The sequence below is a fragment of the Hemiscyllium ocellatum genome, unplaced genomic scaffold (assembly GCF_020745735.1).
Source record: "Hemiscyllium ocellatum isolate sHemOce1 unplaced genomic scaffold, sHemOce1.pat.X.cur. scaffold_204_pat_ctg1, whole genome shotgun sequence".
In the NCBI taxonomy this organism is placed as follows: domain Eukaryota; kingdom Metazoa; phylum Chordata; class Chondrichthyes; order Orectolobiformes; family Hemiscylliidae; genus Hemiscyllium; species Hemiscyllium ocellatum.
The window spans coordinates 1,095,588-1,107,682 of NW_026867957.1; the positions used below are offsets into that span (position 1 = coordinate 1,095,588).

Sequence of the window (12,095 nt, forward strand, 5' to 3'; positions counted from 1 at the left end):
AAAAAGACATGAGAGGCACGTTGTTACACAGAGGGTGGGTTGTGTTTGAATGCACTTCCCAAGGAAGGGGTGAACATGGGAATTACAATGTTTAAAAGACACTAGGATTAGGACAGGAATAGGAAAGGTTTGAAGGGATATGATCAAGGAACAGGCAGGTGGTAGGAGATCAGTTTTAGAGTATGGTTAGCGTTTACCAAACAGTGCGGTATGACTCTCTGACTAGGATCATAATGTTATCTCATTAATTAACAAAGGTTGCAAGAGAAAGCCAGGGAACTACAGACTGATGAGCCAGACATCAGGGTGGGTCAGTTGTTGGTAAAAACAGGGTAAAAACAATGACTGCAGATGCTGGAAACCAGATTCTGGATCAGTGGTGCTGGAGAACACAGCAGTTCAGGCAGCATCCAAAGTGCAGCGAAATCGACGTTTCAGGCAAAATCACTTCATCAGGAATAAAGGCAGAGAGCCTGAGGGTGGGGGTGAGGAGAAAGTAGCATAGGAGTACAATAGGTGAGTGGGGAGGGGATGAAGGTGATAGCTCTGGGGGAGGTGGAGTGGATAGGTGGAAAGAAGACAGGCAGGTAGGACAAGTCATGGGGATGGTGCTGAGCTGGAAGTTTGGAACTGGGGTGAGGTGTGGGGAAGGGAAATGACGAAACTGTTGAAGTCCACATTGATGCCCTGGGGTTGAAGTGTTCTGAGGCGGAAGACGAAGCATTCTTCCTCCAGGCGTCTGGTGGTGAGGGAGCGGCGGTGAAGGTGGCCCAGGACCTCCATGTCCTCGGCAAAATGGGAGGGGGGGTTGAAATGTTGGGCCATGGAGCTGTGTGGTTGATTGGTGTGGGTGTCCCGGAGATGTTCCCTAAAGCGCTCTGCTAGGAGGGTCAGTTGTTGGAGGTCATTCTGAGAGGTAGGACTTACATGCATTTGGAAAGATAAGGACTGATTACGGACAGCCAGCATGGCTTTGTGCGTGGGGAAACATGTCTCACAAACTTGACTTGAGTTTGTTCAAGATGTGACCAAGAAGATAGAACACGGCAGAGCAACAGACGTTGTTTCTGGCTTCAGCAAACCCTTTGTCTGGGTGTAGCATGATACATTGGTTTGTAAGAGTAGATCACAAGGGCTGAAAATGTGTTGCCAGAAAAGCACAGCAGGTCAGGCAGCATCCAAGGAATAGGAGATTAAACGTTTCAGGCATAAGCCCTTCTTCAGGAATAAGCCCTTCTTCAGCCCTTCCTGAAGAAGGGCTCAGGCCCGAAACGACAAATCTCCGGTTCCTTGGATGCTGCCTGACCTGCTGCACTTTTCCAGCAACACATTTTCAGCTCTGATCTCCAGCATCTGCAGTCCTCACTTTCTCCTCGGAGATCACAAGGGGTCAGGGAGAGCTAGCCAGCAATGGGATACACAATGGGATGACAGTGGGAGACACAGGGTGGTGGGAGAGGGCTGTTGTTTAGATTGCTGACCAGCGGTGTGCTGGAAGGATTGGTGCTGGGACCACTGTTGCGCACCATTTATGTAAACAATTTGAGTGAAAACATAGGAGTCCCGATTAGTATGTTTGCGAATACCAATAGTGGAAGAATGGGCAGGGAATATAGTTATTGAAGGGGATGTTAATCAACTGGGCCAGTGGGCTAAGGAATGGAAGATGGAGATGCATTCAGGTGTTGGATTTAGTTCAGACAAACCAGGGAGGACTAATACAGTTAATGGTCGGGTCCTGGACAGAGAGAGCCCAAGGGGTGCAGTTACATTGTTTCTTGGACTGGCATCACAGGGGGACAGGAAGGGGAAAGTGGCATTTGGGCACACTTGTCTTCATTGGTCAGAGCACTGAGTACATGAGTTGGAGATATTTGTAACATTGTCGTCAATATTTCTCCTGGACAGAGGACATCACGGGGGTGACGTTATAAAAGTTTATGAAACCATGTAGGGCCTAAGTAAAGTGAACAGCCAAGGGTAGGTGAGTCCAAAGCTAGAGGCATAAACGTGAGGTGAGAGAGCAAGGATTTAAAGAGGGAGCTGGAGGGCAACATTATCCACAGAGGATGGTGCATAGACGGAATGGACTGCCAGAGGGAATGGTAGAAACAAGTACAATTACAACATGGAAAAGACACTTGGCCAGGTACATGGAGAGGAGAGGATTTGAAGGGATATGGGCCAAACACAGGCAAATGCGACTCATTCCATTTCAGAAACCTCAGCCGAAGAGTCATGCAGCACAGAAACAGACCCTATGTCTCCAGTTGTTGGAGGAGGAGACTATCGAGACAAGGCATGTTGTAGAGACTGAATCAAGTTACAGCGATATGGATGGTCATCTGGACTGGAGGTTTCAAATATGTGAAGTAATTAGTGAGGAGATGACCGAGATAGGAACTGTTATAGGAATTAGAATGATTGAAGACACTGGTCCAAAAGACAAGCCATAGATACAGTGTTGGAAAAAGAATAGGGAACAGAAAGATCCCAGGCAGCATTACCACCCTCTCATTGCAGGCCTGCTTTCCCCTGAATTGTCCTGGTGCTCACCAAGACAGCACATGCCTGGATTGAAAAATGGGAACTCCCGATACTGTCTCAGTACAACAAACTTAAAGTAAAGGTGGTGATTGCGCCTTCAGTGTGTCTGTACTGTGTTCTGCCTTCAGCACTACATCTATGTCATGTCCTGTTAGCTGATGTTTGGAGCTCTCTCATTGCTTTCTGCTCTGCACACTGGAATGATCTCACCTGACAGCAGGATTTATTGAAGGCTCCTGACTGTTATCTCTCTGGCTGACCAACCATCTTCCCAACCAGCAGCTGGCAAGTCTATTGAATCAGGAACTTCCTGAATACCTGTAGAAGACACAGAAACAGACAGAATGGGAAATTAGACTGATGCTGTGAGGGATACACATGTAGAATGGCACTGAGCCCACAGACATCTGGAAAATCCCAGTCTCCATTCCTGGTCTGTGTTTCCTCATCTCTTTGGAGAGTTCTGTTGGCTCAGGATCTGGAGTAGCTGCAAGAGAGAGAGACACTGACAGAGGCAGCAATTAGACCCACACAGGGAGGGATACCACATGGAGGGATACTGAGTGATATTACCAGAGTACAGGATCAAACAATTGTGCAGGAACAAAGGGTTTCAATTCATGCTACAATAGGATGCGCAACCTGGGAGCAGACGAAGTGATGGTCTAATGCCATTATTGTGAGGCAATTTATCCAGAAACCATTACACATGAATTAATGAAAATTGAACTCTTTAAAAAAGATATAATTAAAAACCTGTAAGTGAGTATTAAACAATTGCTGATGTTAAGAGAAATCCATCAGGTGCATCCCTGTCTTTAGTGAAGTAATCTAGGATGGGACTGGGATATGACAGGGATTACAGAACAACAGCTGAGGGAGGGACAGGACAGGCAGCTCAATGCCCCAGGGGACAGATGCTGCAGGAAGGACAGAAGGGGAGCTGAGAGAGGAGGAGAGCTGCTGGTTGTGATTGGGGTGAAACATCACAGCAGGGACTGAGAGAGGAGATTCCTGCGGGACCGCCCAGTGACGCTGTGTTCATGGAATTCATCAGTAACAATGGGGCTTCCCTTTCCTCTGATTGTTCTACAGATCCCGATAGCCCCGCCCTCCTGCACCTTGACCTTCTCAACATGGCGGCCCTGAGGCCCGCGCTCCCTCTTCCCTCAAACAAATGGCGGCCGTGACCCTGAGCCGCTTCCCTGATCAGAGACCGCCACCTCCTTCCCCGGGCCTGGAGGGGCTTTTTTAACCTGTATCCCGCACTTGTGAGTTCTCTCCGCTCCTTTCTCCCAGAGAGGCTCCCACACCCCGGCTCTGAGCGCCGCTCTCTGAAGCCGATCGCAGCCGCTGCCGGAGAAAGCAGCTCCGTGTCTATCTCTCTCTCTGTCCTGATCAATGTGACACTGCGCATGCTCCACAGAGGAACCAAACTGCGCGTGCGTCTGAGGTTATCGGAGAGTAGATATGAATATTCATAAATGGGGTAAAGAATGAGGTCTGCAGATGCTGGAGATCAGAGCTGAAAATGTGTTGCTGGTTAAAGCACAGCAGGTTAGGCAGCATCCAAGGAACAGGAAATTCGACGTTTCGGGCATAAGCCCTTCATCAGGAATGCATAAATGCACAGGATCATGCGGATCATTAGCTGTCCCGAGTTGAGGGGGTTGGCTTAACAGACACGGAGTAGATTGGGATTATATTCATTGGAATTCAGAAGAATGGAAACATATAAAATAATGAATGAAATGGATAAAATAGAAGTGGAGAGGATGTTTCCACTTGCAGGTAAATCTAGGACAAGAGGGCATCAACTCAAGATTAGAGGCAGCAAATTTAGGACTGAATTGAGAAGGAACTTCTGAACCTCAATGGAGTTCATTGCCCAGGGAAGTAGTTGATGCTAGTTCAGTAAACGTTTTTAAAGCTAAGGTAGCTTTTTCTTTTAAAAAAAAGAAATACGGTGAGAACTTGGATAAATGGTCCTGCGTCCACGAAATGATCAGCCATGATCTTATTGAATGGCAGAGCAAGCTCAAAGGGCAGGATGGCCTTCTCCTGTTCCTAGTTCTTATGTTATACATTCCTCCCTCACTCGAGACTTGGAGGTGCTGGTGTTGGATTAGGATGGACAAAATTAAAATTCCCAGAACACCAGGTTATAGTCCAACAGGTTTATTTGGAAGCACTAGCGCTGCTGCTGCTCCATCAGGTGGTTGTGTGTTTTTAACTTTGTCCCTCACTCTTGTAACTTATGCAGAACAACAAAAGCCAGGAAGCAGTGCGCATGCTCCAGCCAACAATAGTCCCAGGATGATTGATGTCAGCAGCGGACCAATGGAAGGACAGGGGCGGGGCTGGAGGACCTGGTCCTCCGACCAATCAGAGTGAATGAGAGGCGGGACTTGACTATACCACGTGTTCATCCTCGCGGACAGCGCGGCTGTGCGGGCGGAGAGCTGTCGGTAAGGAAAGAAATAAACAGCAGCAAGCGGGAGGGAAATGGTGTTGGTCTGGGCTGAGAGGTTTTGTAAACATTTGGTGTACATCAGAAAAGACAGATTTGAAACTTAGTCTCGTTTTTGCAGTAAACGGGAAAATGCCTCATCTCGCGATTGAGTCGAGTCAGTGCCGCCATCTTTATTCGGGGCAACGATTCACTGGACACGTGCAGCCGCCATCTTTGTAGGGGGCAAAGTTCAGAGGGGTGTATGTGCAGCTCTCCCTGATAGAGAGTCATGGGGCAGGATTTACACAGAGCACATTCAGAGATTGATAGATAGATTCTTGTTGTCTCGAATAATTAAGGGCTACGGGGAGAATGCGGGTAAGTGGAGTTGAAATGTCCATCAGCCATGATTGAATGGCGGAGTGGACTCGATGGGCCAAATGGCCTTATTTCCATTCCTATGTTCTTATTCAAACCCAGGGAAATGGATTTTTGTTTTTCTGTGGAATTGTTCCGTCATTCGTTTAAATGATTTGGATGTGAATAGAGGCGGTAGAGTTAGTAAGTTTGCCGGGGACACCAAAATTGTTGGTATTGTGGTCAGTGTTGTCTCAGGTATACAATGGGATATTGATCAGATGGGCCAATGGGCTGGGGAGTGGCAGATAGGGTTTAATTTAGGTAAATGTGAGGTGCTGCATTTTAGAAAAGCAAATCCGAGCAGGACTCACACACTGAATTGTAAGGTCTTGGAGAGTCTTGCTGAACAAAGAGACCTTGGAATGCAGGTTCACAGTTCCTTGAAAGTAGAGTCACAGGTCGATAGGACAGTGAAGAAGACATTTGTTAAGCTTCCCTTTGTTGGTCAGAGCGTTGAGTACAGGAGCTGGACAGGACATTGGTTAGGCCACTTTTGGAATATTGTGTGCAATTCTGGTCTCCCTCTTATCAGAAGGAGGCACTGAAACTTGAGAGGTTTGAGAATTGATTTTCAAGGATGTTGCCAGGGTTGGAGGATTTGAGTTGCAGGGAGAGGCATTATAGGCTGGGGCCATTTTTCCTTGGAGTGTCATAGGCTGAGGTGTAATTTTGAAGAGATTTATATAATCGTGAGGGGCATGGATAGCGTAAATAGAGAAGGTGTTTACCCTGGGGTGGTGAAGCCCAGAACTAGAGGATATAGGTTTACGGTATGAGGGGAAAATTCAACAGGAGCCTAAAGGGCAACAAAAATTGTAACATTTCAAAGGCAGTTGAATAGGAAGGGTTCAGAGGGATGTCGGCCAAGTGCTGGCAAATGGGAATAGATTAGGTTCGAATATCTGGTTGGCATAGACTGGTTGGACTGAAGAGTCTGTTTTGGTGCTCGACATCTCTGACTGTGGGATCATAAAAGTGAACACTGCTCTGATTCGCCTCTGAGCTCCTTGATGTTCACTTGTTCATTATCTCGCTTCCTCAGTCTCTGAGTGTATTTTTGCTCTGTTTAGTATTTTACTATTACATTCACAGACCTTTCTGTAAATGAATTGTCCACTGCTGCCCGGCTCCTGGCCATATTACAGAGGAGGTAGTACTGGATGTCTTAAATCGTAGCAAGGTGGATAAATCTCTGGGACCTGTTAAGGTGTATCCCAGACATTTGTGGAAAGCTAGGAAAGTGATGGCAGTGCCCCTCCCTGAGATATTTATATTGTCATTGGTGACAGGTGAGGTGCTGGAAGGCATGTGCCATTATTTAAAAAGGTGGTAAGGAAAGGCCAGGGAACAAGAGAACAGTGAGCCTGAGGTCAGTGGCAGGCAAGTTGTTGGAATGGATTCTGAGGGACAGGATTTACATGTATTTGAAAAGACGAGGAATGATTAGGGATAGTCAACGTGGCTTTGTGTGTGGGAATTTTTTTCTGTCTAACTTGATTGAGTTTTTTTTTGAAGACGTGACAAAGATGATTGATGAAGGCAGACTGTGGACTTTGTCTATATGGACACTGAATGATGTTCCCCAAAGCAGACTAGTTAGCAAGGTTAGATAACATGGAATGTTGGGAGAACTAGCCATTTGGATAAAAAAAACTGGCTTGAAGGTAGGAGGCAGAGGGTGGTGAAAGAGGGTTGCTTTGTGGACTGGAGGCCTGTGAGCAGCAGTGTGCTGCAGAAATGGATATTGGGTTTACAGAAGACACCAAAATTGGAGGTGTAGTGGATAATGAAGAAAATTAGTTCAGAATGCAACAGGATCTTGACCAGATGGGCCATTGGTGCGAGGAATGGCAGACTGGGTTCAATTTAGACAAATGTAAGCTGTTAGATTTTGGAAAGGCAAATCAGAGCAGGACTTATACACTTAATGGTAAAGTCCTTGGGAATGTTGCTGAACAGAGAGACCATGGAGTGCAGGTTCATTGTTCCTTGAAAGTAGAGTCGCAGGTAGGCAGGGTAGTGAAGGTAGTGTTTCGTGTATTTATATTTATTGGTCAATGCATTGAGTACAGAAGCTGGGACGTCAAATAGTGGCTGGACAGTGCATTGATTAAGCCATTTCAGGAATTATGTTTTAACTTCGAAATTCCCTGTTCTGGAAAGGATGTTGTGAATCTTGAAAGAGTTCAGACAAGATTTACAATGACTTTGCTAGGGTTGGAGGATTTGGGCTACAGGGAGAGGCTGAATAGGCCAGGGTTAATTTCCCTGGAGAATCAAAGACTGAAAGGTGACTTCATGGAGATTTATAAAATCATGAGGGACATGTATAGGTGAACAGCCAGGGTCTTTTCCCCCCAGGTTAGGTGGGTTCAAAACAAAATCACATGGGCTTAAGTTGAGAGGGCAAAGATTTAAAATGGATCAAAGGGGCAAAGTTTTCAAGCTGTGTGTGGTGTGTGTGTGGACTGAGCTGCCAGATGATGTAGTGGAGGCTGATACAATTACAACATTTGAAAGGCATCTGATTGGGTACATGAATAGGAAGGGTTTCCAGTGCTACGGACCAATAGCTGGCAAATGGGGCTCCATTTGCTGAGGATTCCTAGTTGGCATGGACAAATTGGACCAAAGATCTGTTTCTGTGCTGTACATCTCTATGACACTTTGTTCCTCTTTTGTGGAGAGCTAGCAGAAGCACAGATAATTGTCCTTGGATCTGAGAAGGTTAAGCAGTGATCTTGACCAAGTGCAGATTTGTTTCTGGGATATTTTAATTTGCAGAGAGGGGGGAATTGTTAACAATGTCACAATTTTAGTGACTATTTTCAGGTAATTGGTAAATAATATGTGAACATTATTTTATTCAGTAAGTTCTGAGCATCTGGAACAGTCTGAATGGCAGCTGGACACAGACTCAGCAGTTATTCATAAACAGATTTGGAATTTTACTTTTTAAGGGAAGATTTGGGGGGTTTGGGGCAAATGGGAAGGGAATTAGGACAGATTTGCAGCATCTCCAGAGGGAGAGAGTACAGCCCAAATGGGCTGAATAGCCCCCAGCCCCTGTGCTCTGTGACACTGCCCATTGACTGTGAATGTTGAAGCTCATTCGAGGGCAGAGAGAGGGAGGATCCCACCACTCCCCTCACAATGGGCCCTGAATGCTTGATGTCAGCACAGCCCAATAGGGGGCAGAGGGCAGTACTGGAGGACCAGATCATACCAGTTTGTCCTCCAACCAATCTGAGTGAATGAGGGCATCCTCAAGGCTGGAACTAAAGAAAGGCACCTATCGCAGAGATTTGAGAAACTGGAGGATATGAATTAGGGAGCGTTCTGTGGCTGGTGAGGAATTATATAAATAAGGAAGAGTTGTGAAGCTGGATGAGGTGATAGTGATCGGGAGATTTGTGAAATCGGAATTTAGAGTTAGTGAGGATTAGTCATAATGTTATACAGCAAGGAAACAGGCGCTGTGATCCAACCAGTCCATGCCAAACATAATTCCAAACTGAACTAATTGTATCTGCCTCCGCTTAGTCCACATCCATCCAAATATTTCCTATTTATGTACGTATCTGAATGTCTTTTAAATATTGTAATTGTATTCACAGCTACCACTTTCTCTGGAAGTTCATTCCACACAGGCTCGTGTGTTAAAGTGACAGGCAGCTGGAAGCTCGGGCTGTGTTTTTGCAGCAGAACGTAGATCATCAGTCGCCATTTCCGCCACCTCCACTGAGATGCTGCCAGACACAGGTTCCTGTCCCCTCCATTAACAGCTATGCACCCTCCCCAGCCAGGTCATATTCCACTCCTTTGTCTTTCCAAATGTTCCGGTCTCTCTCTGGGTTCTGTCCCTGTCTATTATTTACTCTTTAACCCCTATCTCCTGCAGTACAAAGATCTGCAGGTTAGTTGAATTGGCCAAGCTAAATTTCCCATAACGCTCAGGGATGTGTAGGTTAGCTGCATTAGTCAGGAGAAATATACAGTAATAGGGTATATTTTTAAATACCATTCGGAGGGACGCTGTGGACTTTTTGGGCCGAATAGCCTGTTTCCACACTCAGGATTCTAATTTTCCCAGCTCCCATCAGTTCTGAGGAAGGGCCACTGGACAGATTTCTGTTCCCAGATGCTGCCAGACCTGCTGAGCTTTCCCAGCACCTCCTGCTTGTTGTTCCTGATTGACACCATCCATCCACCTTCCGGGTTTGATTCAGGCAGGGGGAGGATCCCACCACTGACCTCACAATGGGGTCCAACTGATTGATGGCAGCTTCGGACCAATAGGAAAAGGTGGTGGGACTGGTGGATGAAGTGATAAAGATGGTCATCCAAACAATGGGAGTGAATGAGGGGTGTGGCCAGTGGGATGACACGTCACCAGTAACTCCGCCTGTGCAGTGTCACGTGACTCGGCCGTTGGTGAGTGTGGGACAGGCAAACAGGGAAGGGGAGAGTGGCCTCGGAGACAGGGAGATAATGAGTCACTTTAGACTGCGAAGTTTTAATTACACTCTGTGCGGTAAGTCTGAATTAGAAACTCTTTCCCACGTTTGCAGCAGATGGGAAAATGGCTGCGGCCCTCAGGTGGTGATAGGTCCTGGGACATGGGCTCCATCTTTATTGGGGGCAAGGTACAGTGAGGGGCGTGGACATGTCCTCTTCCAAGGATGGGGGGGGTGTGTGATTTGAAGAGAGGCATTTACACATCAAGCACATACCAAGAGAAAAGTATGTCTTTATATTCTACCTGCACTGACTGTGAGTTTTGTTTTGTGAATTTGTTTCATAGGATATTAAATCAGAATAATTGAGGCTAGGAACTCAAAAGCAAGTTTTTACAGTCAATGGAGTCATCGGGATCTGAATATCATTTGCATTTGACTGTGGACGGAGAAAGGTTTGTCAGTTCTGTTTGTGGGAAAATATCTCCAATATTTTTGTTTAGCAGAAAGATGTACAAATTCGTGTTTGGATCACCCTTTGGGTGTGTGCTCTGTTCTGGACCCTCCAGCTGAGGAAGGAGATATTCGCCTGAGAGGGAGCACAGATTTATCCAAATTACACCTCGTCGCTTTGTAAGAACTCTCAGATTTAGACCCAATCACCCACTTCATGATGTTAAGCTGTAAGCGTCATATTTTCAATTAACTGCAAACTTCCCATTAAAAGTCCTTTTGGACTCAAATTCCAGTACCTTTTCAAGTGGAATGTTCCAGCTTCTGACAACTGTCTGTTCATTCAGAAACTGGTGACGTCCATGTTGACTCTGGGGTTACAAAGGGCTGAATCAAAAGATAAGATGCTGTCCCTGAACACCCATTGAGATGCGTTGGAACAGTACAGGAGGCTGAGGGCAGTGTAGGTGTGAGCAGACAGTGAAAATGACAGGGCTGCACTGTGAGGGCTGCTTGGCTCAATGAGTGTGTTTTGGAGTTGGGTGTAAACAGACTGATGTGAGACAGGGAGAAGATGAAACTAAAACTCAGTTTTAGTTCAGGCCGTTCAGAAATTCACATGGTCCTAATGTGAACAGCCAGTTTTTAAGTGAAACCTGCGGAGTATTTGTTAACAGTTATTAAAGTATTTTCCTGAGGGCAGTTGAGAGCTAACCACATTGCTGTGGGTCTGGAGTCACATGTAGGCCAGACCAGGTGAGGATGACCGTTTCCTTCCCTACAGGACATGAGTGAACCAGATGGGTTTTCTAACAATCGGCAATAGTTTCATGGTCATCATTCGCCTTTTCATTTGGGATTGTATTGGATGCCGATGCTGCCATATTGGGATTCTAACCCTAATTCTTGGAACACTGCACATGTCACTCATATTGCAGGAATACCATTAAGCCATTGCCTCCCTTTTTAGCAATGTTTAAAAGAGAGTTCCATCATTCTACGTGTACAATGTGAGATAAAGTACTGCAATGTCCACATGTCAGCCTCTCCAAAAGGTCAATCAACAGAAATTTGTTTGGGGGTGAAATATTTCACTTTTGTTTGGGGTTTACCAAACAAAAATGAATCCAAATAAAAATCTAATGTCCCGACATGTATGAAGCCAGAGAGGGATTACAGAGACAGGGAGGGTTGTGGGGCCAGAGGGGGACTGTTGTCCAAACATCACTGTGGTGTACATGGACTGCAGCATTTCAGGGAGGCGGTTAACCACCACTTTCTCCAAGACAAGTAAAGGTGGCCAATAAATACTGGTCTGGGCAGCAATGGCAACCCCCAGTGAATAAAACCAAGCAGTGACCTCTCTGAGCTGACTTGCTGTGAAGTTAAAAACCTCTCTGGAAATGGAGTAGGCAGAGAAGAGAAACAGTGACATTTCACAGCTGCCCTCAGAGAGACCTCACCCTTGGAAGTACTCAGAGCCGGGGATCAGCTCAGTGAGTTTCAGTCTCTTCAAACATCAATCTTAGTCAGTTTTATTTTATTAAATCTACAATAGTGAGTAAGGTGAGGATTTCTTTTTAATGTCTTACGGTCTCTTGATTGAAAGTTTAAGATATAAAACGTAAGCATTAAGTTATTCTCGGGCAGTATTTTTCGAGCAGTTAGACTGTGCCTTTGCCTTGGTCTGTAGGTTGTTAAGGCGGAGAGATGGCCTGTTGTAGAGTGGCGTGCTGTTCCTGTCGGGTGCGGAAGATTAGGGAGAG

At 46.0% G+C, this 12,095-nt stretch overlaps 1 long non-coding RNA gene across 1 annotated transcript; it reads left to right on the forward strand.

Moving 5' to 3' along the window:
* The first annotated feature begins 4,980 nt into the window (after window positions 1–4,980).
* On the forward strand, window positions 4,981–10,327 carry LOC132810957 (uncharacterized). Its single transcript, XR_009643171.1, has 3 exons — window positions 4,981–5,015; window positions 9,037–9,225; window positions 10,224–10,327. It is a non-coding gene; the product is annotated as an uncharacterized LOC132810957 (long non-coding RNA).
* The last annotated feature ends 1,768 nt before the right edge of the window (window positions 10,328–12,095 follow it).